This window comes from Bos grunniens, chromosome 26 (assembly GCF_055505025.1).
Source record: "Bos grunniens cultivar Pamir isolate PY7600 chromosome 26, Bosgru_T2T1.0, whole genome shotgun sequence".
NCBI classification, from domain to species: Eukaryota; Metazoa; Chordata; class Mammalia; order Artiodactyla; family Bovidae; genus Bos; species Bos grunniens.
In genome coordinates this window covers 39785047-39801889 of record NC_141190.1, presented here as the reverse complement: position 1 = coordinate 39801889, position 16843 = coordinate 39785047, and the positions used below count along the sequence as shown (strand labels likewise).

Genomic DNA, 16843 nt, shown 5'->3' with positions numbered 1-16843 from the left:
GCCTGGAGAATCCCAGGGACGGGGAGCCTGGTGGGCTGCCGTCTATGCAGTCGCACAGAGTCGGACATGACTGAAGCGACTTAGCAGCAGTAGCAGCATGGTCAGGCTGGTAGGAAAATACAAACTCTCTCTCTCTTGATTTTCAAAAAATGATCTATTCACAAGGTTTCGGAATAAAAAGTATATCTAAAAAGTGATACTGTGAAAATCTTCCCATCCCCAAATATAACCACTGATAATGGTTTGTCATCATTCCAGAGTTTCATTATATAAGCAAGAGTATACACACACACACACACACACACACACAAGAGTAAGAATGTATTATACATATAAATACACAACACACAGTCTTAATGCTCATTTTTTCTGCAAAGTACAGCATACTCTACAATCTAACCAGCATTTCACCTATGTTATTTCACTTAACTATCTGGGAGATCTTTCTCTACAAAAAGGTCGAGCACCTTTTTTACAGCACTACAATCTCACATGGCGTGGAGAAGTGTGATTTATCTAAGCATTTCCCACTGATAGACATCGAGGTTGTTTATAGTCTCTGCCATTACAAACAATGCTGCATTTAATAATACAGGGCATTTAAATGAAGGTGAGAGGGAGGGAAAAAAACAGCCACGGCATTTCATATTGTGAGTCTTTCCCAGTAATTTCTTTCTCTTGCTGCTGCTGCTTCCTGCTGCATTTTTATTTTCCTGGAAGCCACATGTGAATGCTTGATTGGAGCTTCCACATTGTACAGGGTCATTTTAGTGGTTGGAATTACACAATAAAATAGAAAAATGTACATTTGTGAGTAGCAACAGCAGCAGCAAATCTTGAATTTGTCCAGCGCTTTCTGCAGCCACGAGTGCTGAGACGGCAAGCTGGTGGGGGTTTTGAAAGCTCAACACACAGTGGCAGTCAACTGAAGACCCCTCCTTTCTGCCTCGGCAGCCTAAGATGCCCAGGGTTTGCTGGTCAGGCTGTTCTTCCAAGGGCTACAGAAACCAAAGAAGGCACACACGAATTTTATCCTTAATGTGCTCTACCTTTCAAAAACCCACTGGCATATACACATCAAAGAATTGAAAGCAAGGACTCAAAGTGCTATTTGTTCACCTACAATCAAAGCGGAAGTATTCACAATACCCAAGGTGTGGGACAACCCCAGTGTTTACTGACAGATGAATGGATAAACAAAACGGAGTATGTACATATTAATACACTGGGATGTTTTTCAGCTTAAAAAAGGTAGGATAGTCTGACAAATGCTACAATATGGATGAACCTTGAGGACATTAAAGTGTTAGTTGTTCAGTTATGTTCAATTCTTCATGACCCCAGGGACTGCGGCCTTTCAGGCTCCTCGTCCATGGAATCCTCCAGGCAAGAATACTGGAGTGGGTAGCCATTCCTTTCTCCAGGGGAACTTCCCCACCCAGGGATTGAAACTAGGTCTCCTGCATTGCAGGCAGATTCTTTACCGTCTGAGCCACCAGGGAAGCCTGGACATTGTGTTCAATGAAATAAGCCAGACACAAAAGGACAAATAATGTATGTTTCTGCTTACATGAGGTACCTAGAGTCATCAAATTCATAGACACAGAAAGCAGAACAGTGCCTGCCAGCATTTGGAAGGGAGTGGCAAGTTACTGCTGATGGGTACGGAGTTTCAGTTTTGCATGATGAAAAGAGTTCTGGAGATGGATGAAGCCGATGGTTGCACAACAATGTGAAAATATTTCATGAGACAGTACTACACTTAAAATGGTTAAGATGGTACATTTTATGTTAGGCGAATTTTGCCACAATTTTTTAAGCACGTAAAGAGTGAAAAAAAAAAGAACTATTAGTAGCCTCTTGATTGATGTCGGTCTTTCAGTATCAGCAACTGTAAGTAGAGCCTTTTCTGATCAAATCATTTCTCCATGATCCTTTTCCCACAATCAGTGAAGGGAGTCATGAAGAAAAGATCTTATCGTGAGGATGGTGCAAGTGAGACTGCAAATTAATATTAATCAAGCCCCCACTGAGCTGGGCACTAAGCTCAGCTTCTTTATCTCATTCAGTCCTTATTAAAGCTCTGTCACACTATCTTCATTTCACAGATGAGAAAACTGATGTTCAGTAAATACGAAAGAAAAACAACTGAAAATTATTAGTACTCATAAGAGTGAAGAGTTAGGCAACCAACATAAGATTATGAATAATAATCAATACTTGCCCATGTACTAACAATATCCAACTTGAAATTGTTTTTAAAAAATCATCACATATACAACAACAAAAATTACAAAATACTGAGGAAACACTATAAAGAAATATAAGTAAGAGAGGGACTAGGACAAGGGGATAGAGTGAAAAATTCACTTTTTACCTGGTGCAACAGACTGAACATGTATGTTTCCCCCAAGTCCAAATGTTGAAATCATAACCTCCAACTTTGCAAACGAAGGTCCATCTAGTCAAGTCTATGGTTTTTCCAGTGGTCATGTATGGATGTGAGAGTTGGACTGTAAAGAAAGCTGAGCACCAAAGAATTGACACTTTTGAACTGTGGTGTTGGAGAAGACTCTTGAGAGTCCCCTGGACTGCAGAGACCCAACCAGTCCATTCTAAAGGAGATCAGTCCTGGGTGTTCATTGGAAGGACTGATGCTAAAGCTGAAACTCCAATACTTTGGCCACCTGATGCGAAGAGCTGATTCATTTGAAAAGACCCTGATGCTGGGAAAGATTGAGGGCAGAAGGAGAAGGGGACGACAGAGGATGAGATGGTTGGATAGCATCACTGACTCAATGGACAAGAGTTTGGGTAGGCTCTGAGAGTTGGTGATGGACACTCCCTGTCCATCACCAGGCCTCCCGCCTGGCATGCTGTGGTTCATGGGGTCGCAAAGAGTCGGACACGACTGAGTGACTGAACTGAACTGAACTGAATGTGATGATATTAGGAGGTGGAGCCTTTAGAAGGTAATTAGGTCACAAGGGTGGAGCCCTCACAAAAGGGATTAGTACCCTTATGAAAAAGACCACAGGGAGCTCCTTCACCCTTCTGACATGTGAGGACACAGTGAGAAGACAGCTGTCTACAAATCAGGAAAGTGGGCTCTCACAAGATACTGAATCTACTGACACCTTCATCTTGGACTTCTCAGCTTCTAAAACTGTGAGAAATAAATTTCTGTTGTTTATAATACACACAGTCCGTGGTAGTTTCTATAGCAGTCCAACAGACTAAGATATCTCATATTACTTCTGTACAATTTTATATTCATGGGACTTCCTTGGTGGTCCAGTGGTGATGACTCCATGTTTCCTCTGTAGGGGATATGGGTTCAATCCCTGGTTGGTGAACTAAGATCCCACAGGGCATGATCTTTTGCAGTGAAGCCAAAAATAATAGTAATTTTATATTGTATTAAAATGAAATTTCTGCCTAGTGAAAAAAAAAAAATGATGCCCTGGGCCTAAAGATCTCTCCAGGTTGCTGTGAAGACCAAATGAGATCTAGCACAGTGATGGCTTCTCCTGGTGCCTGATAAAATAAGTGCTCTGTGGATGGAGATTTCTCTTAATTCTCTGAATGGAGAGCCAAATATCAGACAAGTTGATGCTAATAGTGGTTAGAAATACTCTTTGAGTAAGATTTTAATTTCCAATTTTATGCAACAATTTTTTTGTATAACTATATATTTACCTAAATAAAAAGAACACAATGAGAATAAAATATTTTGCAGTATAATAATTACAGAAAATGTGTATGAGTTCATCAGTTCAGTTCAGTCACTCAGTCGTGTCTGACTCTTTGTGACCCCATGAACCGCAGCACGCCAGGCCTCCCTGTCCATCACCAACTCCCGAAGTCCACCCAAACCCATGTCCATTGAGTCGGTGATGCCATCCAACCTTCTTATCCTCTGTCATTCCCTTCTCCTCCTGCCTTCAATCTTTCCCAGAATCAGGGTCTTTTCAAATGAGTCAGCTCTTCGCATCAGGTGGCCAAAGTATTGGAGTTTCAGCTTCAACATAAGTCCTTCCAATGAACACCGGACTAATCTCCTTTAGGATGGACTGGTTGGATCTCCTTGCAGTCCAAGGACTCTCAAGAGTTTTCTCCAACACCACAGTTCAAAAGCTTCAATTCTTCGGCACTCAGCTTTCTTTATACTCCAACTCTCACATCCATACATGACCACAGGAAAAACCATAGCCTTGACTAGACGGACATTTGTTGACAAAGTAATGTCTCTGCTTTTTGATATGCTGTCTAGGTTGGTCATAACTTTCCTTCCAAGGAGTAAGCGTCTTTTAATTTCATGGCTGCAATCACCATCTGCAGTGATTTTGGAGCCCAGAAAAATAAAGTCAGCCACTGTTTCCACTGTTTCTCCATCTTTTTGCCATGACGTGATGGGACCGGATGCCATGATCTTAGTTCTCTGAATGTTGATCTTTAAGCCAACTTTTTCACTTTCATCAAGAGGCTCTTTAGTTCTTCTTCACTTTCTGCCATAAGGGTGATGTCATTTGCATATCTGAGGTTACTGATATTTCTCCCAGCAATCTTGATTCCAGCTTGTGCTTCATCCAGCCCAGCGTTTCTCATGCTGTACTCTGCGTATAAGTTAAATAAGCAGGGTGACAATATACAGCCTTACGTACTCCTTTTCCTTTTTGGAACCAGTCTGTTGTTCCAAGTCCAGTTCTAACTGTTACTTCCGAACATGCATATAGGTTTCTCAAAAGGCAGGTCAGGTGGTCTGGTATTCTCATCTCTTTAAGAATTTTCCACAGTCTATTGTGATCCACACAGTCAAAGGCTTTGGCATAGTCAATAAAGCAGAAATAGATATTTTTCTGGAACTCTCTTGCTTTTTCAATGATCCAGTGGATGTTAGCAATTTGATCCCTGGTTCCTCTGCCTTTTCTAAAACCAGCTTGAACATCTGGAAGTTCACAGTTCACATATTGCTGAAGCCTGGCTTGGAGAATTTTAAGCATCACTTTACTAGTGTGTGAGATAAGTGTAATTGTAGTTTGAGCATTCTTTGGCATTGTCTTTCTTTGTACTGGAATGAAAACTGACCTTTTCCAGTCCTGTGGCCACTGCTGAGTTTTCCAAATTTGCCAGCATATTGAGTGCAGCACTTTCACAGCATAATCTTTCAGGATTTGAAATAGCTCAACTGGAATTCTACCACCTCCACTAGCTTTGTTCATAGTGATGCTTCCTAAGGCCCACTTGACTTCACATTCTACGATGTCTGGCTCTAGGTGAGTGATCATACCATCGTGATTATCTGGGTCATGAAGATCTTTTCTGTACAGTTCTTCTGTGTATTCTTGCCACCTCTTCTTAATATTTTCTGCTTCTGTTAGGTCCATACCATTTCTGTCCTTCATCGAGCCCATCTTTGCATGAAATGTTCCCTTGGTATCTCTAATTTTCTTGAAGAGATCTCTAGTCTTTCCCATTCTATTGTTTTCCTCTTTTTCTTTGCATTGATCACTGAGGAAGGCTTTCTTATTGCTCCTTGCTATTCTTTGTAGCTCTGCATTCAAATGGGTGTATCTTTCCTTTTCTCCTTTGCTTTTTGCTTCCCTTCTTTTCAGTTATTTGTAACGCTTCCTCAGAAAGCCATTTTGCTTTTTTGCATTTCTTTTTCTTGAGGATGGTCTTGATTCCTGTCTCCTGTACAATGTCACAAACCTCCATCCATAGTTCATCAGGCACTCTGTCTATCAGATCTAGTTCCTTAAATCTATTTCTCACTTCCACTGTAGAGTCATAAGGGATTTGGTTTAGATCGTACCTGAATGGTCTAGTGGTTTTCTCCACTTTCTTCAATTTCAGTCTGAATTTGGCAATAGGGAGTTCATGATCTGAGCCACAGTCAGCTCCTGGTCTTGTTTTTGCTGACTGTATAGAGCTTCTCCATCTTTGGCTGCAAAGAATATAATTTTATGATTTTGGTGTCAACCATCTGGTGATGTCCATGTGTAGAGTCTTGTCTTGTGTTGTTGGAAGAGGGTGTTTACTATGACCAGTGCATTCTCTCGACAGAAGTCTATTAGCCTGTGCCCTGCTTCATTCTGTACTCCAAGGCCAAATTTGCCTCTTACTCCTGGTGTTTCTTGACTTACATGCATATATTAAAATGCATCAGTCAAGGAGTTAACAGTAGTCAGAAGGCAGCTGAATCAGGGATACAGGGTCCAAATTAATGGAATTGTTATTAAAGAATTTTCTGACAGAGAAAATGGTATATATTTTATGCATCTTTTTTTTTTTTTAAGGCAGAAACAGGAACCAAATTTAAATTGGGTCAGGGTAGTAAGAGTGGCAATGTTTAACAATCTAGGTGGCTTATTTGATCTTTTCAGGATCTGATTTCTCTGGTTCTTCAGAAACTTTTCTAACTCCTTGTGAATGTTCACTTCTTTTGAAAGGTGAAGTTCACCAACTCTTGTACATACTTAAGGAGATTAATTTTTAAGCTCTCTCCTCTGATACAAAATGTATACCACCTCCTCTCCTTTCATGTTACTTCCCACTGGGATGAGCCAGGCACAAAAATCTGAAGAAGCCTCAGCTATTATTAAGGAAGGAATATGTGGCTGCCAATCAGACTGAAGACATGGGTTGAGGAGATTTAAAAATAAACTCATTCACTAATTCCATTAATTCCTGTATGTCAAAACTTTTACATCCATGAACTCATCTAATTCTCATAATACCCCTAAAAAGTGTAAATAACCATTATCATCTTAATTGTACATTTTAGGACTGAAAGCTTCAAGAAGTGAGATCACATGATGAGTAAGTGGTGGAACAAAGATAGGAAACCTGGTAATTCCCTGGTGGTCCAGTGGTTAGGACTCCACGCTTTCAGTGCTGACCGGTTTCAATCTCTGGTCGGGGAACTAAGATCCCACAAGCTGAGAGGCACAGCCAAAGGAAAAAAAAATGGTAATGTGTTTCCAGCCCCTCAGCAGGAGGCCAGCGAGGACACACAAGGCACTGAGTGTGCTCCCCTGGGGCCACAGACAAAAGCGCAGCGAGAGGAGAACTCCACCGCTGGGTGTGCAGAGCTCTTACGAAGACCAAAGACCGAAAGCTGGTCCTTAGAAACTGCACCCCCAAAGAGAGACGTGTGTGGTAAGAATTTAAAGGCAAAGCTCTGGAAGCAGTTGTGGGAATTCATAGCCACAGTGCTGCCCACTGAGCTGAAGACATTCTTGCCAAATAGCAACTGAAGGAGTGATTTCAAGCCACCTAGCATTTTACCACGATGTGCCTCAGTGTGTGGCTTTCTTTGTGTCCAGACAAGGGTTTACAGTGTTCCTTGAAACCATTCACCAGTTTTGGAAAATCCTCATTATCTCTTCAAATAATGCTCTCTCTCTGTCCTCCTTGCTTTGTGGACCCCAATTACACATATTTAGATTTTCCACCATATTCCATATATCTCTTACACTCTTTCCTGTGCTTTCTATCTTTTTCCTCTGTGAGTTTCAATCTATTTCTTTCTGACTTTCTTACCAATCCACTATTCATCTCTTCAGTTATGTCCTACCTGGTATGAAATTCACTACCGAATTCTTACCTTCCATTACTATAGTGCTCAGTTCTAGAATTTCCATTCAGTTATATATGTGTGTGTGTGTGTGTGTGTGTAGTTTATATATATATATTTAGAACTATATACATATATAGTTCTCTAAAATTGTTAGTCACTCAGTCATGTCCAACTCTTGGCGACCCCATGGACTGTAGCCCACCAGGCTCCTCTGTCAATGGAATTCTCCAGGCAAGAATACTGGAGTGGTTAGCCATTCCTTTCTCCAGGCAATCTGCCCAACCCTGGGATTGAACCTGGATCCTTTACTGTCTGAGCCACAAGGGAAGCCCAGTTCTCTGAAAGAAGTCTCCAAATTGTCATCCTATTTCTTGACAATATTAATCGCCGTTATTTTAAATCTGTGTCTAAGAAACTCCAATGTCTGGATGTACTATGCTGCTGCTGCTGCTGCTAAGTCACTTCAGTCGTGTCCGACTCTGTGCAACCCTAGAGATGGCAGCCCACCAGGCTTCCCCGTCCCTGGGATTCTCCAGGCAAGAACACTGGAGTGGGTTGCCATTTCCTTCTCCAATGGAGGAAAGTGAAAAGTGAAAGTGAAGTCGCTCAGTCGTGCCTGACTCTTAGCAACCCCATGGACTGCAGCCCACCAGGCTCCTCCGTCCATGGAATTTTCCAGGCAAGAGTACTGAAGTGGGGTGCCATTGTCTTCTCCGGATGTACTATAGGTCTGTTTTTTTTTTTTTTTGGCTTTTAGTCATATAGATTAGTTATCATGTATGCAAAACTATACAGTAAATTTGAAGCTCTAGATGATGTTATCTTCCCCAAAAACTGTGTTTTGCCTCTTGTAGGCAGTTTGGAGATGGGTAGATCACTTTACGATCCAGGATTGTTGCTGCTAAGTCACTTCAGTCGTGTCCGACTCTGTGCAACCCCATAGACGGCAGCCCATCAGGCTCCCCAGTCCCTGAGATTCTCCAGGCAAGAACACTGGAGTGGGTTGCCATTTCCTTCTCCAATGCAGGAAAGTGAAAAGTGAAAGTGAAGTCGCTCAGTCGTGTCCAACTCTTAGCGACCCTATGGACTGCAGCCTACCAGGCTCCTCCATCCATGGGATTTTCCAGGCAAGAGTACTGGAGTGAGGTGCCATCGCCTTCTCCGAATCAAGGATTAAGCCAATGTAAATCTGGGCCATAGTCCTTGTGAAGGCTGCTCTACTTCTGTTTTATCCCCGTCTGAAGGAATAGCTTGTTAGAAGTCCCAGTTGAAATGGTGGGGGTCTTTTTCAGAATCCCTTGTACCTCGCTTCTTTGGTAGGTCTCTGCTACCTTCAAACACTTTTTCCGTATATTTTCTAGTTGTTTTTAGTGGGAGGGTTGGTATACAATCAGCTAGTCTACCATCACTGAAAGTGGAAGTCTCCCTTACGGCATCACAACTGAAAAACGTTATGAGTTGGATGATAAAAATTGGGTGGGGAAAAAAGCTAAAAAGGAACAAGAATATTCTGGAAGATACTATTGCTTGGTGAGAGACAACATTAGGTGGGTTACTCTGCTCCCCTTCTTCCCTTCTTATATACATAATTTGGATTTAAGGCTTTTAGAATGTAAATAGAGAGTCTGAACAGATTTGTGAGGAAACAATACACTAAAGCCAATAATTACATGTTCTGAAATTAAAGTTTTATGATCAAAGGCAAATTTCAAGTTAAAAATTTTAACTTTTTATTTTATATTGGAGTATAGTTGATTAGGGTCTTCCCTGGTAGCTCAACTGGTAAAGAATCCACCTGCAATGCAGGAGACCCTGGTTCGATTCCTGGGTCAGGCAGAGCCCCTGGAGAAGGGATGGGCTACCCACTGCAGTATTCTTGGGCTTCCTTGGTGGCTCAGATGGTAAAGAATCCACCTACAACTTGGGAGACCTGGGTTCAATCCCTGGGTTAGGAGGAGGGCATGGCAACCCACTCCAGTATTCTTATCTGGAGAATCCCATGGACAAAGAAGCCTGGCAGGCTACAGTCTATGGGGTCGCAAAGAGCTGGACTAGACTAAACGACTAAGCACAGCACAGCACATAGTTGATTAACCATGTTGTGGGTTTCAGGTGGACACCAAACTGATTCAGTTATCCACATACATTTATCTATTTTTCAAATTCAACAATTTTCATTTTTAAATGAGTAAATAAGTGAACGGAGAAGGCGATGGCACCCCACTCCAGTACTCTTGCCTGGAAAACCCCATAGACGGAGGAGCCTGGTAGGCTGCAGTCCATGGGGTCTCGAAGAGTCGGACGTGACTGAGCGACTTCACTTTCACTTTTCACTTTCCTGCATCAGAGAAGGAAATGGCAACCCACTCCAGTGTTCTTGCCTGGAGAATCCCAGGGACGGGGGAGCCTGTTGGGCTGCCGTCTATGGGGTCACACAGAGTCAGACACAACTGAAGCGACTTAGCAGCAGCAGCAAATAAGTAAAATTAACAAATACTACAAAAGAGATTTAAAAAATTGCTAACATTAGCTACATAAGTCAGATCAAGTTCTAAAGTAAGATGTATGTCCCAAATGAAAACAAATGAATGCAATATACATCAAATATACAGCATAAACAAGACAACTCAAAACTTCCTGAACTAGGAAGCCTTTCCAGAAGATTCTAAAAGGTCAGAAACAGAATCATTAGGCTTACACGATCATATATGTAAGCCATACTTAAATGGCATCCACTGGTAAAACCAGTTTGTAGTTTAGAAACAATTTACCCCCTTTTGGTTAAAGAACAAAAAGGCCAGTATGTTCTAACAGAGGAATGTCTTCTAGAATTCATATTTCCCATCACTGTCTCATTTTTTTTTTAATTTAGTTTTTTAGCAGAATTATTTTTGGCGTGAAAAAAATAGAACCACCACTTTACTAGGTAGCTAAGTGACTGAGTTAAATCTACTTGAAACATACAGGTTGGGAAATACCAAAACTATCATTCAGGAAACAGAATCTTGAAGGTGATTTTAAGGTTGAAAAGAGGTTGTACAAAGACTCAAATAAAATCAAGGGAACAAAGTCTTATTTCCTTAGCAACTTCCTATATCATTTGACCTCTGAGAAATCTTAAACCTATTCAGTGATTGAATTTAAAATCTAATTCACATGTTCACGAAGCTTTCTCTGAAAGGAGGTTCATCAAAAGGTTCATCACCAGGGGCTTCCCTGGTGGCTCAGTGCTAAAAGAATCCACCTGCCATTGCAGGAGACACAGGTTCCATTCCTGATCCAGAAAAATCCCACATGCCTCAGGGCAACTAAGCCCACGTGCCACAGCTACTGAGTCTGCGCTCTAGAGCTGGGAGCCACACTATTGAAGCCCACGAGCCCTAGAGCCTGCGCTCTGCAACAAGAGAAGCCACGGCAATAAGAAGCTCAAGCACCACTAGAGAAAAGCCCTCGCAGTAACAAACACCCAGCATAGCCAAAAATAAATAATTCATTTTTTTTAAACAGTAAAAAAAAAAAGTTGATCTGATCAACCTCTATGATGTATGTATGGTGTATCTAGATGTATGTAGATAGATAGATCTACATCTATCCACACACACACACATATGCATATGTATATGGAAAACTGAAAACAACAAAAAATAAGTGAAAGTAAAAATCAATTTGACTTTATAGAAAATTGTTTCCATAACAGACAAAAATCAAGAAACAGTAAATGAAAAAAGGAAGTTCCAAATATTATAATGTGACCCAATTTTACTAAGGAAAAATGCAAAATGGTGAGAGCAGAATATGTGATTGTTATTTTCTCATTTATGCTTCTCTGCATTTTCCAAATTTTCAGTCCAACACAATGCTGAGAGCTATTTCATGTTTATAAATTTCAAGGACCGTGAGAATTGCCTGTACTGGTAAATAATGTATTTCCACACAGAAACAGAATGATGCCACAGTCAGAGGACTGGACTTTGAGGGAGAAGACTTGAGTTCAAGTCCCAGCTTCACCGCTCACTGCTCTGAGTCACTTCAGACAAGTCACAGCACCTCTGGGAATTTCGGTTCTCTCATCTAATTAAAGATGGAGATGCTCATCCCCAGCTTGTCTCCCTCCCTTAATTAGTGCAAATATCAAATGCAAAAAGTTCATGAAAGTCTTCTGCCAAGAGGAAAGTGAGGTTCAGCAAAAGGAGTAACGCTAACTATTAAAGCTGCTTGTAAAGTTTTTTTTATGGATCTGACTCAAGTTTATAAAGTTTTAAGACTGTATTTTGCATCGGAAAAAAAAATATCCATCATCACCACCACACATGTTCCCTCAGGTGGGACAAATGTGGGATCCTGACAAAGCACCAAAGCAGGAGTGGTGGACAGGTAGGTAGTATCCGCCCATAGGGAGAAAAAACAAAATGTTCTCACAAGTCACTAGAGTGAAGAAACAGCTGTCCCAGGTCCCCAGTGGTACCTTATCAACAGTTACATGAGGCAGAAAAAGACAAGGGAAGGATACTGTGGGAGACCCAGCCACATGTGAAGAATAGGAGGATTTTTTTTCAGATGATAACACACTCCTCTCTCTTCCAAATCCACTAAAGAATATTGGTCAGCAACCTCCAAGACTTTGTCCAAACACTGGAGGAAAACTAAAAGCTTGAATTTTCATCTCATTTTTTAAAAAATTTTCTTTTCTCTACTCTGACCACAAAGCCACCAGTTACTTATACTGTGGTCTTGGATAGTCACTGCATGTTGCTGATCTCAGTTTCCTTATCTATAAAATGGGCCAATGCCATTCTGACGCCACAAATGCCAGAGTTACATAAAAAGGAGCTATTCTCTTTGGGATTCAAAACGGACACAGATGAACTTGGGCTCGGGAGACTGCAACGCTGGTTTTGTCACTATCTGCGACCCTGACCAGGCTCCCTCCCCTTTCTGATCCTCAGATTGCCAAGGACTTGTTAGGAGGAGTCCTGTGCCCCCAGCTCCAGCCACAGTTCAAGCTCTGCACATTCACTGATCTCCTAGACTGGGCTATTTCTAGCTAGCGTCATCTGAGCTAGGATAGCAACCCTGTCTGACAAGCTGACCTTGTACAGGTAGTGCTGCCAGCCTGCCTGGCAGCAATACAACTGGGCTGTTGTTATAGTTACAGAAATACAGACTTACATCGAACTGTCCATGGGCTCTTATTGTCCAATAAGACTCTTTGTGGCCAAAACTAGAAATTTGTGAATTTCCAAGTCTTCTTCCCACTTCTCCTCCAACTTCTTCCCAAACTGACCATGTAATTTTGTTTAAACTACCCTGAACATTTGTTTCCAGACTTTCACTCTGTAACTCTCCCAGGATGAACAATCCAGGATATATAAATCTTTGTCCATTTTTTCAAAGACTCTGTTTCTCAGAGTGAAATTACTGGGTTAAAAGGTACAGACCATTTTAAGGCTCTTGATACATATTATACCAAATTGTCTTCTGGAAAAGAAGTATCCAGTTGATATTTCTGCCAGCAATGGATGAGCTTTCAAGCCAATCTTTTTTTAATTTGGCATTATGAGCAGTTAAAAAAACAAGTCCCTTCTTTTACATTTTAATTTGTATTTTTTAAGGTAAGTAATGAGGATGAAAATTTTATTTCAAGTGTATGAGTCTGTTTTACTGACTTATCTGTTCGTGACCTTTTCAGATATTTTAACTTGCTAACAATTCATCAAAGAAAAATCTGTGGAGTACTTTCTTCCACAGCTAAAAAGGACGGGACAGTTAATTCCAGACAAAAGTTAAAACTATGAAATTGATTAATGTGAAATGAACATTTTAGCCAAATATTGTTAACACACCCATTGTTTATAGAAATTAAAGCATATATACTTATTTTTGTGAAATGTTTTCTTGACTTAAAGCAGGTTTAGGAAAAACTGATCTTGTTCTCTACTTCACCATACTAAATATGTCTTATGAACAACGGTGTCTTTTCTTTAGATGTGACACTCTTAAAATGAAATAAAATTCAAAAGCAAAAAAAATAAAACTGAACACTTTAAAGTTGGTTGGGATCTGCACTTTGCAGAGCTAAACAGCTATAAAATAAAAACTTCTTTAAATATTCATTTCCCTTTGGGGCCTGGCAAATGGGAATTTAGTTCCAGCTAACTGCACACATTCACTCTTGCAATTCAAGAAAGTTCTTTCCAGAACTTTAAGATATGCCAAGAGGAGACTTCATGCTCCTCTTTCAGCTCCAAAGAAAGTGATGACAGACGTGACTCTACAATCCAGCCAGCAGACTGGATTTAATTCTCTGCAGATAAGCAGCACATGTTCAACTATCGATGCCCAAGGATTCAGAAACCTTCCTCTTTACAGATTTCATCTGGAGGGGACTGAGACTCAAATTCACCCATTCAAAGCTCATCGTGTACAGTAGAAGTAAACTCTAATTTTCAGTTGGCAAAATATTGTCATTTTCTAGAGAATAAAACTCCACAGGCCCCAGGCAATAAGAAGTAATGATAGAGGGAGATAATCACACACAGTCATCCAAAGACCACAGCCTGAGTAGACTCAGGTGTTGACAAAACTGACTGGGAAAAGAGGAAAGAAAGTGGAGGCACTGAGGGCTTGATTCTGAAATTTGTTGAAAAATGAAAAGTGGCATCAGAAAATGAATTTTAATGGAAGTTCAGTGAAAGGTACTTGAGCTAAAAGAAATGAAACACAGCCTCAAAAAATAAACAACTTTCTATTACAAGTATATGTTTTGAATTATAAGACTGAAGAGTTGGCCTAGCGAATGCTGAATAAAATAAACTCCCTCCCTCTCACACCCATGACCTACCTAAAGAATTTCTAATGAAAATGACAGAAACCTTCAAAACAGACAAGAATTTCTGAATGTATCCAGAAAAGTCCATCTAATAAACGGTATCACAGATATTATTTAAAGACACTAAGTATTTTGACCTGAGATGATACTTTGGGAAAAATTAGTTTAAAGACATGAGAATACCAGACCACCTGACCTGCCTCTTGAGAAATCTGTATGCAGGTCAAGAAGCAACAGTTAGAACTGGTCATGGAACAACAGACTGGTTCCAAATCGGGAAAGGAGTACATCAAAGCTGTATGTTTTCACCCAGCTTATTTAACTTATATAAAGAGTACAGCATGTGAAATGCCAGGCTGGATGAAGCACAAGCTAAAATCAAGATTGCCGGGAGAAATATCAATAACCTCAGATATGCAGATGACACCATCCTTATGGCAGAAAGTGAAGAACTAAAGAGCCTCTTGATGAAAGTGAAAGAGGAGAGTGAAAAAGTTGGCTTAAAGCTCAACATTCAGAGAACTAAGATCATGGCATCTGGTCCCATCATTTCATGGCAAATAGATGAGGAAACAATGGAAACAGTGAGACTTTATTTTGGGGGGCTTCAAAATCACTGCAGATGGCAACTGCAGCCATGAAATTAAAAGATGCTTGCTCCTTGGAAGAAAAGCTATGACCAACCAAGACAGCATATTAAAAAGCAGAGACAGTACTTCACCAACAAAGGTCCATCTAGTCAAAGCTATGGTTTTTCCAGTAGTCATGTACGGATGTGAGAGTTTGACTATAAAGAAAGCTAAGCACTGAAGAATTGATGCTTTTGAACTGTGGTGTTGGAAAAGACTCGAGAGCCCCTTAGACTGCAAGGAGATCCAACCAGTCCATCCTAAATGAGATCAGTGTTCATTGGAAGGACTGATGCTGAAGCTGAAACTCCAATACTCTGGCCACCTGATGCAAAGAACTGACTCACTGTAAAAGACCCTGATGCTGGGAAAGATCGAAGGCGGGAGGAAAAGGGGACGACAGAGAATGAGACCGTTGGATGGCATCACTGACTCGATGGACATAAGTTTGGGTAAACTCTGGGAGTTGGTGATGGACAGGGAAGCCTGGCGTGCTGCAGTCCACGGGCACAACTCGCAAAGTTGGACACAACTGTGCGACTGGACTGAACTGAACTGATTGAGTGGGGAGGGGATTTTATAATGTACCTTTTCACAGGAAGTTTTGTAATAGGGTGCTTTTTTTTTTATTAAATAGTGAGAACAGAAAGCATTAAATCCAGATCCTTAATATGAAATTCCAGCCTATAAAGGACACCTTACCAGGTAACTGCATGTTTAGAACCATGCACCTCCTTCCCTGCCAGCCACTTGCTGAAATCTACACATGAAGTCTTCCTCTTACCTGATGGGTGCCCACAAGGGTCAAGATGTAGCTGTGAGATGAGAAACTCACGTTCCCACTGTGTTTGGGGAGGGGTGCAGGTGGAAGACAGAGAGGCAGAGGCCGCCGGCCTCAGAGAAGAGAGGAAAGGCATTCTTATCGGCTTTTCTGTGCCCGGGGGCTTTGCCTCCCTCTGATGTGGAGGCTAGAATCCCGTGCTAGTCATTCTCCCCTGTTGAATGATGCTCTTTAAGACATCTGCGACCAAACCAGGGTAAAATGTCGATTCAACATCACCAAGCAGCACTGGGGAAGCAGCCCTATTTAGGATTTCTGGAGGGCAGAGGCTTTGTGGAGAAGGTGGGAGCCCGAGGCTCTGGTCTCCTGCAGAGGCCAGGAGGGGATGATGAAGGAAGAGCAAACTGGGAAAATGAATAGCCAGCTTGGCTCATACTGCGGGAGCAGCAGGAAAGGCAGCAGAGAGGCTGGGGCAGTGGAGAGAGGAGGACAGGAAATTCTGAACCAGAGAAAGCCCCCAAAAGGGAGAGGGGAGGGCAGAGGATGCTGGAGGGTTGCACGGTGTCTCGGTGGCCTGGGCTAAAGGAAAGCCAGGGTGATGGCAGTGAGAATGGAGAACCAACCCCAAGGGAACATCTAAAACCTGGGACCGGTCACTGAGACATTCAGGTGGGCACACAAGCTAGGACACCTCTACACTCTTTTTTTAAGGACAAAGGACCATCTTTTTATTTCTCTTTTCAGTTCAAAGGGTAGTTATTCAAACATTTAGGTCCTGTTCAGACCAATATTTGGGAATCTCCACTAACAAGAGGCTTTTACCCTCTACGTTAAAAAGAAAAAGCACTCCAGGTGCAAACAACAAAGCAAATTATAATCCACACCTCCTAAAACTTACCCTTTTCTTTCAAAGGATCCTTTGAAAATGCTTTTGCTTGTGGGAGGGAAAAAAAACAAGCAGGGGAGGTAGTGTTGTGACTGCCTGGGTATTTCAAAAAGAGGCAATTTGCAAGTATCTTCCT

General features: G+C 41.4%; 1 protein-coding gene across 8 annotated transcripts in view; it reads right to left on the bottom strand.

The window, feature by feature from the left end:
• SEC23IP (SEC23 interacting protein) overlaps nt 1-16843 on the bottom strand; it is a 278621-nt gene that overhangs the window by 218608 nt on the left and 43170 nt on the right. For 2 of the 8 annotated variants that reach the window (XM_086378654.1, XM_086378660.1), the window contains exon 19: nt 309-998. The exons of the other annotated variants lie outside the window; for them this stretch is intronic. The gene's annotated coding sequence lies outside the window, so the exon portion shown is untranslated. Of the gene's footprint in view, nt 1-308; nt 999-16843 lie in introns of those variants that run through there. 8 annotated transcript variants of the gene reach the window in all.